Here is an 11,241-nt window from a genome sequence, read left to right as displayed (position 1 = left end):
GGATAGAACCCAGAGGGTCGTAGTGAACAGATCTGTGTCATCCTGGCAAGAAGTGGGCAGCAGTGTCCTGCAGTGGTTGGTACTCAGTGCAGTACTTTTCAACATCATTATTAACAATTTGGATGTGGGGGTGAAGAGCTCACTGGCCAAGTTCATGGATGACACCAAGTTACAGGGGAACATGGTCACTCTTGAAGATAGGCTACAGATACAGGCAGACCTAGTCAGGCTAGCAAGTTGGGCGGATCAAAACCTGATGAAGTTCAACATCAAGACATGTAAAGTGCTCCACCTTGGGATGATCAGCCCCCAGCACACCTATAGGCTTGGTGGCACCAAACTGACTAGCACCACAAATGAAAGGGACCTGGGGCTAATAATAGACCACAGTATGAATATGAGCCGGCAGTGCGATGCTGTAGCCAGTAGGGCAAATAATACTCTGGCAAGCATCAATCAAGGCATCTCCAGCAAAACCAGCAAAACCAAGGAAGTGATTCTTCTGCTCTGCTCAGCACTGGTGAGACCATAGCTGGAGCACTGCATCCAGTTCTGGGCACTGCACTTTAACAAGGACGTGGACAAGCTTGAGAGAGTCCAAAGAAGAGTCACCTGTATGATCAGAAACTTAAAAGGCAAGCCGTACAAAGAAAAGCTGAAGGATCTGGAACTCTTCAGCCTGAGGAAAAGAAGGCTGAGAGGGGACCTGGTAGCAGCTTACTGCCACTCTAGGGGAGTACATCAAGGGCTTGGTGAGCAACTGTTCACCAGGGCACCCAAGGGGAAAACTAGAAGTAATGGCCACAAACTCCTGGAAGACTATTTCAGGCTCAACATTAGGAAAAGCTTCTTCACAGTCAGAGTGTCCAGACTCTGGAATAAGCTCCCTCCAGAGGTGGTGCAATCACCTTCCCTGGAAATCTTCAAGAGGAGATTAGACAATCACCTTGTTGGGGTCACCTGTCCCCCAGTTATCTTTCCTGCTTGGTGCAGGCTGCTGGACAGGAAGATCTTCCAAGGTCCCTTCCAGTCTTACAATATATGAATCTATGAAGCACCTAAAAGGAAACTCCAGCTATTTGGATACATTTGCACAAGGAACACAATAGAGATTAAAGTATAACACATGGTTGGCCCCTATATCCTTATTATACAATCTGCAATCTATATTTTTTGAAATACAATTTTGCAGCAACTTGAAGTTTTACATTACAAAATAAAATTCAGCATATTTTTTCACAAGAGTGACAGAACTGCCGGCCAAATCTGAGCCTTGTTCAAGCTCTCCACAGACTTATACAGGCCCTGAAACAAGATAAGAGAAAGACAGATTTGATATTTATTTATAGCAGATGCTAAAAGCAAGAAATCACCTTTTTATAAAAATGAGGTTATCTTTATCCCTCACAAAGGTAAAGTATCCACTGTTCTCTTCCTTTTCAGTTAGCAGTTTCTCTTTAAATTATGCTACATTGATTGAAATGGGTTCTCTGAAACTTAACAAAGTAAATAGAACTGCATTCCTCACAGACCCCAATTGTGCAAGACATCTGCACATCTGACTAGCTTTGTCATGTGTCCTATTGATATTACATCTATTTGTTTTCTTTGTCTGTATTTGAGACATGGAAGAGCTGAATCGCAAACATTCTGGGCATGTGTAGATGAAATAGAGGTTTACTGTGCCCAAAATTGAAGAGGTGGGTTTTTAAAAACACTGCATGTGTCATGCACACATGCCCCTTGTTTTGTCTACACATGCCCCCGATAGCAAAGCAGTAACAGTTCACCTTGAGTATAGACTGAAGCAGACTAGAGAAAAAATGTTTTAACAGTCCACAAAAGGACCTTATTGGTTCATAATTACTTGCAACATGATATTTATGGAGGCTGAAGTATTGCGTCTCAGCATTTTCCAGTCCTGTATGTGCAATATCTGAACTTGTCCTGTGTGGGCAGCGATGTGCTCAGCGATTCCTGGATGCTTAGGGAGGGAGTGCTCAGATTACTCTGCCACAAATAAGTTGCATCCTCATGCTTTGTGCAAAAGGAGGAATGTAGTAACTGGAGCTTCCTAGTAGCTTAGAGCTAACTATTATGCCTGCATGCCTCTATTGTATATGTGGCACCATGTCTTCAGAAATAGATGGTTGAATGGGAACTATGGTTTTTGTGACAGGTGACTTAAAGGTTCTGCTTGTTCTGTGATTATTTTCATGTAGTTGGGGGTGCAATTGCTGCTTCCTCCCCTGTCTTAAATGGTTCTATATTATTAGGCCAACCCATCCTCTCTGAAGTATATTTGTTTCAATGCAGTCCAGGCATTTTTTTTCCTTTTGGGAAGAGTTAATCTGGCTTAATTTGTTAATGTGAGAAGTCAGGAATGATGAGCTGTTGGTTAAAGCCAAAGACAAGCCATCAGTTGAATTTGGTGTTTTCTTACCTTAATGCTGTGTGACTGAATGGGCCAGTGCCAAGTCCATGGGGCCCCATGCTACCACCAGGTGTCACCAAGAAGAAGACATGGTAGATGCTGTTCTGCAAGGTGCAGACACTGGAGTGGTGGTTCCAGCAACAATGGTCCCTGTCTGTGCAGTAAGTCAGCAGAGGGGGTAGGAGGCATGAGGGTTCCTGTCAAAGCACAAGGAACAGGCCCCCCTGCAACTCCTTTCAAGAGAAGGGGGCAATACAGCGTGGGCAGGGCCTTTTCTAGTGGCTCCCCCACACCTCTCCCTCAGGGTGGGTTTGCTGGCTGGACAATGTAGCCCTGCAGGGGCAGGATGTCTCTCTGCTCCCCCAGGATTCAGGCCCCCTTAGAAGCCTGTGCTAGGGCTCCTGCCTGAGGCAGCAGGCAGTTGGGGCCATGTCTGTTCCCAGCACCTGGCCCCGCTTTCTCTATTCCACCAACCTCCATCCCAGGCAAGCATCTGGCCTCCATGCTGAACACTGGAGGTGGGAGAGGTGGCATCAGCTCCTGGGGGCTCTGTGCAGCTCAGCCCAAGCAGGCTGGGCACAATGCAGGTGGGGGCTCAGCCTTGGATCAGGCAGGCTAAGAAGAGAGCCAAGCCCTCACCTGCATTTCACCCAGCCTACCTGGGCTGAGCTGCACAGAGCCCCCAGGAACTGACGCTGACTGTCCCACCCACAATGTCCAGCACAGAGGCCAGGTGCTTGCCCAGGATGGAAAAAGTTGTGCCAGGTGCTGGGGGAAGACATAGTTCCAGCCCACCTGCTTTCCCAGGCAGGAGGCCCAGCACAGGCTCCTAAGGGTGCCTGAATCCCAGGCAGCCTGCCCCTGTGGGGCTCCATTGCCTGGCCAGCAAACCAGCCCTGAGGGACAGATATGCAGGAGCCACTAGCAAAGGCCTTGCACATGCTGCAGTGCCCCCTTCCCATGCAGGGAATCATGGGGGTCCTGTCCCTTGTGCTTTGACAGGAGCTGCATCTTGGCAGCACCCAGCAGCAGTGTGGGGCCCTGTGGACTCAGCTCTGGCCCCCTTTCATCCAACGCAGGGGAGGCAGGAGCACAGGGAGAAAGTTAGAGCCAGGGCCAAGGCTGGGCCAACTGCATCTGGGGGGACTGGAGGCTCCCACCCCTCAGCCAGCACTGTGCTGCACTGCCCGGCTATGCTGCCGCATGCTTCCGGGGGCTGTCCATGGTGCTAACCTGGACAGGCTGCCCAGCAACCTGTTAAGGTGCCTTAAGTTGTTCACATGTAGACACATACCTAAATCACCTTAATGCACCTTATGCTAAGGTGTATTAAGTTTAGGTGTGCATAAATTCACATGTAGACACGCCCAGTATGTATTGAAGAGGAGGTCCAGTGAGTCATCATTTCAAGAATATTTATGCAAAAGGCCAGGTAATTGTGCATTTTGGACAACAACCTAGGTGAAGGTAAAAGAGCATATCTGCTGTATCCTTAGAGAAGCAGAAGAGAGATTGTGCCTCTGAGAACCTAGAGTTTCTTCCAGAGCTGAGTCGTGTAAATGGGAAGCAGTACATTTTAGGCAGAGACAGAACTGCATCTCCCTGCTGCAACTGAGAATACTTTGCAGGAAGTGTTCTGAATTACAAGGATCCCCCAGACCAAACAGAAGTTCACTGTTGGTTCCAGGGGGGAGGGCACTATAGCTGCTGGCTGACAGCTTGCAGCCAGTTTCTCCTAGCAACAGCCTCTCCTCCCTGAGAGCTCCCTGGTAGCCCATGCTGTTTTCAGAATGGGAGGGGGGAAAGGGAGCAGAGGGACCTCATTCTGGGGAGGGGGGCTCCAATACACCCACCCCATCTTCTGCTGGGGGCTGAAAAATCCCCAAACTGGTGGGCATGTGTCCCACCTTAGAATTTGAAAAAGGTCACTCTAGTGTTTGCTCATGTCTATAGACTGTTTTCTTGACCAGATTGGTCACTTCTGTCTGTGCCCTTTATGCCTCCTGTTAGCATAGTGCAGATGGCACTGTGTGGTGCACCAGTCCTGGTGAGGAAAGGAGATGCTGTTTCCATCCCTTTGCCAAGAGCCAGAATCTAGCAACTGCTGCTCATGGGGACTTTAATTGTGAACAGCCCAGACCCACAAAGGATGGGGAAAGATCCATTGCATCCCCTGCACATCCCACTAAGGATACATCCCAAGGTTTTAGTGTAGTTCTGTTTTGAGCCTATTTCTGACTGTCTCAGGAAGAATGAAGATCTGTTGGTTGAACAAATGTTCCTCTCTCCTGTCTGAAATTGCTATTATCTGTGTTACTGACTTGTCAGAGAATTATTGCTGCACTTCTTCAGAAATAGCAAAGGGAAGCCCTTTAGGAAAATTTCCCTCTGTGCCACCTCTCTAGGGTGACTTGGATGAGTGCTCTAAACTTACGCACCCTGGCAGTAGTTCCTCAGGCTGGTATGGATCTCTGCAATAGCAGATCTAGCAAGCCTGTAATAAAATTGAGACTTTTTTTCCATCTACCATTCCTTTGGCCCATTTCAGATATTGAGCATCATTCAAGTCCTCACATTTTCCAAATATAAACAATTCTCAATCTAATTAAATTATATGTAGCTGTATTTCTGCTTTGAAAAGACTAAATAGCTGGCAAGGCTCCTAAAGTAGGATTAGACTGCAGACCAGCTCAGCCAATGCCTCCAGGCATAGGAGATGCACTGCAGAATCTGTTTAATAAAGTCTGATTAGATTACTTTCTCTGGTCAATTTGAAGCGCACTGGCCACAGGATAAATCATTTTTGTATCTCATTGCACTGCTCTTTTTCTTCTTTGTACTGTATTTTTTAAACATTGGCCATATTTTTTTAACCAGCTACTTGTTTACAAATGCTAAGAAGTCTAACATTGTGAAGTCCCAAGGCTCCCAATGCTGCTAGCTATAGTGTCTTCAATGGAAGGATCCAAGCAAAGCTGAAATGAAATTTGTAGTCAGATGTTTTCCTCTCATTGCTGAACAATCTAACGTGGCCTTTTTCATCACCTCAGCCCCAGTCCATGTGACACAGATAGTCATAACCCCACTCTTCCACCTTTCTAACCCCTACTACTGCCAAGTCTGAGCAGCCCGTAGGTATGTCTCCACATACATATTAATGAGCAGCAATAAACTCCGGTGCTTATTGCACTCAAGTTTATTGCTCCCAGGTGCCAAGTTTACATGTGTGCCTGGGACCACAGCATGCTGAGCCAGGTTGGTGCAGCCCCACCTGGCAGGGGGCTTTGGGGCTCAGCCTGCCAGCCCAGGGCTCTTCTGACCAAGCTCAACATGCTGTAGAGGGGCTAGTTGGGGTGCAAAGATGCTCCAGGTTGGGGACTAGTCTGCAGGCAGCCCCTACACTGAAGCACCCTCATGCTGCATGCAGCCCTGTTAATGTAATGTATGCTGCTGCACATGAAAAAACTCAGCAGCAGGTTAGCACTTGTATTTACAAGTGCTAAGCTGCTGTGGAGTTTAATAGTTTCCTGTTGCCTAATAGGGCCACGCATGTAGACCCCAAGATGTTTACTGTGGAACTAATTAGGTAACTCCACAGTAGTCTCATGTAGACACATCCTGTAAGAGACACTTTGTTCCTGTGTTCTGTTTACTAACTAGAAGGCAGGAAGGGTCTGAATCTATCCCCTTGTCAAGAGCTCTTTTTGCTGCAGTTCTTGGCTGCAGGCCACTGCTCTGTGCACCTGCTTAGTGCAGCAGCAGTTGTGAGGGCCGGGAATGGCAGCTATTTTGGAACGGCTGCTGCAGGAGGAGGTGGAAGGCAGCACCATGGTCTGGAGGCTGAAACATAGCCCAGCCACTGCCCAAATGAGGTAAACTGCAGCCTTAGCAGCAGCACTGCTGTTATCATTGTTGCTCTGCCTGCAGTGTAAGTAGAAAATCTCTGGAAATGCCTTCTCTCCTCATGCCAAGCACTCAGGAGTGAGACAGATGGGGCACTACTTTTTTCTTTCAAGGCTAGGTAAAGACATTCAAAAAGCCCAAGGCAGAATCAATGTCAGTTATGCAGTTTTCTGTAAGCAGCATAGTTTAAATCAGTAGTGAACACAACACACATTTACCCTTTGGTGAAGGAGTGGGGAACGGCAAATCTTAGACTGGGTTCTGCCATTTTTAAATCACTCTGTGTGCACTGAATTTCTGTTCTCTTATGGGTATAAACCTGTTTTGTGTGCCAAACTTCTGTTCTGTTATGGATATAGACCAGTTATCAATCAACTGGTAAACGTGTAATGTCTATACGTGGTCCCAGGGAGCACATAACTCATGTTTAGGGCCAAGGCTAAAAATTTGCATCTCCTTAGTTTGCAATATGTGGAACTGGGGTGCCACAAAGAAGTGGGCAAAGTTCACGGTCCAATAAATCAGCCCTTGTACCAACACCATGCAACCACCCCTGGGTATGTACAGGCATTACAATTAGATCGCTCTAACTGTGGCAGGTGTCTTGTCAAGCAAGAATGTACACAACTCCATTTGCACTGTGTACATTCTCATTATGCCTTTCATTTTCCAGTGGGATAAATAGATCTCCTAATTCTCCCCTGGGCAAGGTTTTTATTTTGTAACACGTGATAAATTAATTCATCTACTGCTGGTTCCTGTGGTTGCTGTAACAATATACAAAACAATCCGACAGTGATCCTAATCACTAATGATGTCTATCTCACCATTAGTCCCAGAGACAATTACAATTTAGAACATATCTATTGTGTAAAGACCCAATCCTGGTTGTGGTTTCCTTCCATTTGTCTTTCACGGGAAGTAAAAGAGCTTGGCACCTCTTAAAAGAACACCCTGGTTTGTAGTGCAATGGTCAGGACATGGGAATTAAAGAAAAAAATGCTGTGTTTTACAGTTGCTGCTTTCGTTCTGAAAAAGAGTGGCTCAGGAATATGATTGAGAAAATAGTATGAAAAATGCAGCTTTTAAAATGTTTCCTGGCAATGTTTTCATGCCTGTTTGAAATGTCTTTCATTAAACTGATCATTAGAAGCCTATTATGCCTGTATAGTTTAGCTTTAAATATTTGCTTCCTATTTTATTTCTTCCAGCCTAATTAACAAAAAAATAGACATTGTTTTGGGATTTGACTCATGCAATATAATCAAATATATATACACACACACACACAAATATTTGATTTGAGAAGAAAAATCATGCCCTGACTCTTTTGAGCTGTACAGGCAGCCACAATGAGAAACCTATCCTACTGGCTTAGGCTAAACAGCATAAGGAAAACAAGTGCTACACCTCCTTGCTCTATTCCTTTAAAAAATATTGCTGTGTTAAGACTAGCTAATGTCTTCAGTATGCAGACAAAGTTCGAGGACACTAAAATGTCCTGGGGCCTTGCAGCAGTGGAGTGAGAATATTAGCTAAATTACACAAGGTGACGAGGATCCTGCTCTGTTTCTACTTTGTTCTACAGCTACAGAAGGTCTGATAAATTCTATGTTAACTTTCTTCCCTACCCTCTACACTGAACATTCATGCACAATACAGCATAATAAGCTATTATTGTTATTCCTTTAATATGATTTTCTAATATTTTAAAATTCACTGGTACCTTATTTGCAAATTAGATGTGTTTTAAAAAGCCTCACAGTGATGAATATGTGACGGTCCCCAAGAGGTCTTAGATGTTCTTGAACAGTGGGTTAAGTAGGACCCTAAATGGGGAAACGCAGAAGTTAATTAAAGCCTATTTAAAAATTCTCATTCCAAACTCGAGGTAATATTCCCTGTTGGGGATTCATTCAGGCCACATGTATTTTAAAGTCAATGCGTTTGTGCATTCACTAGTGAGTAAGCACACTTTTCACAGAGGTTTTATGATTTCTTAACAAAGACCATCCCAGGAGCTTGGGTGTCACAATATTCTGGGCTTGATCTTGCACCATATAAGCCAAAGTGGTTTTCCTGTTGAACTGAATGGGGAAAATTCTGCTCTTTTTATTTGATTATAAAAAATACTTGTATTTATCAAAGACACCTCTGAATTTAAAATGACCCCCCCAATAATTATATTCTAGACATGGAAAGTTTATAAATTTGTTATAATTTTCCACATCTAGAATCTGCTTTCTAAAGATCATCTTAAATTTGTCTCCCTGACACCTGCCTGCTCCTTGCCTCTTCCTGCCCGCCCCCCAGTACCTATGCGCCCCATACCTGCCCCCCAGTGCTTTTACCCCTTGTTGCATGCCCCCTTGCCCCATCACCACCTGCACCCCTGCTCACAGCCCTCCCCCCTGCCCGCTTGGCCCTCCCACCTGCACCTCTTGATACCTGTCCTCTGCACCGTGTCCACAACTCATGGCACCTGTCCCCTTGCACTTGCCCCCTCTCCTTCCTGCCTCCCCAGTGCCTGTCCCCCTTTGCTTCCTGCTGTCAACTGCTCCCCTTCCCCGACCACTGCCACGTACTTTCCCCTCATAGCTCCAACTCCAGTTCCAGCTGGGGCCCTGGTCTGGACTGGGATAGTGAGCTCAAGCCCAGCCATACTAGTTGTTGCCCTGGGCTGGAGCCAGAGTAGTTGCCACTACTACTATATAGCTCGGCTGGAAGCAGAGAAGTGCATGCTCTGTGGTCCCTGCTTGGGTTGCAGTTGAGCCCTAGCTTCAGCTGGAGCTACAGTGGGGTGGGGTAAGTGATGGGGGTAGAGGGGAAAACAATAGTGAGCATAGTTGGAAGGGAGCAAAGGCTCTGATGCCAAACCTGGGCTCAAGCTTGGGGTTGGATCTGCAGCTTCTGTTTTCTCCCTCCCTCTCACTTGTACTCAAATCTAAGATGCTGGGCTTTTTTTCCCCATGTTGACTGTGGAGGGAACCTTGTCTTAGATTCCAGTAAATATGATACAACTGCTGCTGTTTTTATTACATGTCATTTTATTCAAGAGAGAAAACAAATTCTAAGTCATTCATAGATCTGATAAAAGTAAAGTTTTCATGCATTTCCAGTGTTTTTCCAGAGTGTTCCCATACATACACTATATATGTTATTTCAATCTAGGACAGCTGAGTGAGAGAAAATCACTTATGAACAATGTATTATCTTTCAAAAATATGAAAACATTAAAAATCACACCTTTTTTAAGTGACAGCTTAAGATGATGTTGTTCAGATTTGCTGATCTCAGATGTCTCAAGGCGATTAAGTATCATGACCCAGATTCATCCTGGTTTTCTTTTTTCATAAAAAGCATAATGTTACCTACAGGTATATACCATCCCCTGTGTCTTCCAGCACTGTCATCATCCAACTAGAAGTGCAACAGGAGCCTCATCACAACAGTGACAACAATATATCCCCTCTCTCCCAGGCGTTCAAGGCAGAACGACAAACATGAAAGGCAAATTCAGTCTAGTCTGAGTGCTTATATAAATGGAAAACAGATAGTCTTTGAAACTACATAGATGGTTTTCCTCTACTGGCAAATGATGCTAATATCAAATTATGTTAATAAAACTTTCTCATATTTCAAAAGTGGACTCACTTAGCACTCATATTATTAGAATAAATTGAATACCAGCCAGTAGAGATGAGACAGGATTAATTAAATCTAATAAGTGTTAGAATATAGCTTAAGTCCTCTGACCCTAATCGCATTCTGTGGGAGTGCATCAAATTAGGATCCCAGGACAGTCTATGTGAAGCAACAACTGGATACACTAACCTTTACCCAGTAGATGAATTCACACACACTTTGGTTGCAACTGAAATAAAATTGGACAGGATTTCGCCAGTTCTTCTATGTATGGGTATGCAAAATAGAATCCCACTACACAATTATACATGTCTTCAAGGTCCACCAGTAATTACTTTCTGCTGGAATCAGATACAATGCAATAAGCAAATGGGAAATACATCACCTTTAATAACATTTATTGTTCACACTTTTTCTGACAACTTTTTTCCTGCCTCAGTGTAAATGATGAGGCATTTACTCTATAGTTGAAAGACTTTTACTTTTTCTAGGCATTCTCTTAGGTTTCTGCCTTATTTCAGAAAAGCTGGAAAAAAGCTTAGGTGGGCAGAGTTAATGTCATCCTGTCTGCAGCGTTGTGCACTGTTAGAGAAATTTTGATCAAGCTTTGGAGGAGGTCATGGTAATGACATTGTCTTAATGAGGGATTGAAATTCTCAGGTGGATTGTGGCACAGCATTAGGTTGGCTTCCTTTAGACCTCTCAATAGCCTTTGTTACTGTGAATAACTGGGTTCCCTTGAAGTAACTAGAGAAGATCACTGATGCCGACACTTGAAACTGTTGTTCTGATGTGGACGGATTTGTTCCTGTTTGCGTCAGCATGATAAAGGGTTATCAACACAGCTCAGTGAAACTAGATTTCATGTGAACTTTTCTCAGTTTACTTTACTTGGGCTTCCATCCCCTACATTTTTTTCTTTGCATTTAGTGTTCAAAACAACATAAATCTGAAAAGAAAAAATTGTGCCTAGTCTGGGATCAAAGCTATACATAACAAATGTGACGATTGTGTTTTATAGTGTTTCTACCTTCAGAACTCCATGTTGTTCCCCAGACTCTCATATTCTTGGGGTTCACAAATTAACTTTTCCTGAATGATATTATTTATGTCAAATCTCTTCTCATCCAGCAGTACTCATGAAAATATTTTTGCATCCAAAGCTAAAGCAACAAATGGTTGGCTTTGCACCAGAATCCAGGAATACATGAAAGGGTTGTATCTGAAAGACTGCAGTAATATCATCTATAAATTTATTC

At 44.4% G+C, this 11,241-nt stretch overlaps 1 long non-coding RNA gene across 1 annotated transcript; it reads left to right on the top strand.

The window, feature by feature from the left end:
* Window positions 1-555: 555 nt before the first annotated feature.
* On the top strand, window positions 556-3,054 carry LOC109321058. The gene is made up of 3 exons (XR_002103949.1): window positions 556-642; window positions 2,620-2,627; window positions 3,045-3,054. It is a non-coding gene; the product is annotated as an uncharacterized LOC109321058 (long non-coding RNA).
* The last annotated feature ends 8,187 nt before the right edge of the window (window positions 3,055-11,241 follow it).

This window comes from Crocodylus porosus, unplaced genomic scaffold, assembly GCF_001723895.1.
Source record: "Crocodylus porosus isolate Cpor-Errol unplaced genomic scaffold, CroPor_comp1, whole genome shotgun sequence".
In the NCBI taxonomy this organism is placed as follows: domain Eukaryota; kingdom Metazoa; phylum Chordata; order Crocodylia; family Crocodylidae; genus Crocodylus; species Crocodylus porosus.
Note: the sequence above shows the minus strand (reverse complement) of the source record. Positions and strands in the feature narration are given on the sequence as shown.